We start from the raw sequence: 1538 nt of genomic DNA on the forward strand, positions 1-1538 counted from the left end.
ATTTATCATATTTTCTTTGTAGTCTACCGCTTAAAGAATGTCTGCTCTAGAGGGCAATCAACCGGCAGAAACTGCAATGAGGCGTGACACGGCTCTGGAAAGTGAAATTTGTTTTAGATAATTGTAGGCCCTCAGTACAAAACTTATCTTCCTCTATCTCTATAGATGTTTTTAAATTTACCCTTGCGGGTGTGGCCACAATGCCGCTGGCTGTTGGCGTTCCTTGGCAGATGTCGGACAGGCATCTTACTGGAGATGGTCCGCACAAACCAAAATGCATGGGCGCTCAGTAAAGCTTCAAATAATAACAAAATCTATCTTCATCTTCGAATCGGCCTATTACTACTCACAAAGGTATAGTGTGTGCATGTACGGCAGTGTTTTTGCCTTTTAGGCAGTAAACTGGAATGATTAACATTACAGTATTCCACAAATTTACGCGTCCAGTAGAAGAACTCTTCTTTTAACAAAACCGATGAATTTTTTCCAGCTCACATTTTCGTCAGAACTGGCATTTTATGAAGTAGGGAGTATTGTTTATATCACATTTGATTGGGCTACTTGCTCAATTCGATGAAGAGTTCGCACATTCACATTGTCTGCGGCGGCTCCGAACAAAAGCAGCAATGGCACCGCTGCGCCATCTGCCTTTATTTATTCATTTATTCATTTAGTGCGTCAGTGAACTAAAACCACTAAATTTAGTCCAGGGTTCGCAAAACAATGTTTTTGTGATAATTTTTGGAAAAGCTGTTGAGAAAGCGTCGGCAATCTTGGCGCAAAACACCCGCCCCCCCCCCCCCCCCCTCCTCGGCCAAATATTTATGATAGAGGTGTAAAAAAGAAAACGAGATGGCGCCACTAGTGCCATCGCTGCAACAGCAGCTTGTTTTCGTTTTCACGGAAAGTGGCCAGCAGCCAAAAGAGATGCAGTATAAAACAATACTGCCGACAAAATGCTATTTCTGTGCGAAAATCGAGCTCGCAGAAGTCATCCATTTAGTTGCGAGAAGCATCCTACGGCGCGCGTAAAATTGCCGAATGTTCTATGTGCGGAGGTCGAAAAATATTATTTCCCCGGTGAGCGAATGCTCATTTAAATGTCTAGGATATATACATGTTCCTACAAAATAACCTATGAAAAACAAATTCAGAGTGCATCATAAAGGCAGCATTATGCACTCGTGCTTTGCTCGTCTTTGTGTCCAGTTTTGAGCATGTTATTCAATTGCGGAGATGCAGACAAATAAATTCCCGACTATTTATTTCGAAGCTCTGTGTTTCCAGTGAAGCCAGTTAAAATTTCTATCACTGAGAAGTAGCTTTGAGTTCGGTGCAGAGCGGCGTATTGCAACTGTAATTATCCAAAAAATTACATGTACGGCTTAAGAATATCATTTCGGCATGTTGCTAGTAATTTAGAACATAATACTCTGCAAAGAGCCAGGAAAAACAAGTGTGCATTTTTAACGCAAATAAATCTTGTACTAATTCCTTTTTTTTTTGTCCTGTTGCAATGGCGTGATTTATGCTAACTG

The sequence above is a fragment of the Amblyomma mixtum genome, chromosome 9 (genome assembly GCF_055824585.1).
Source record: "Amblyomma mixtum isolate Tamu chromosome 9, ASM5582458v1, whole genome shotgun sequence".
NCBI classification, from domain to species: domain Eukaryota; kingdom Metazoa; phylum Arthropoda; class Arachnida; order Ixodida; family Ixodidae; genus Amblyomma; species Amblyomma mixtum.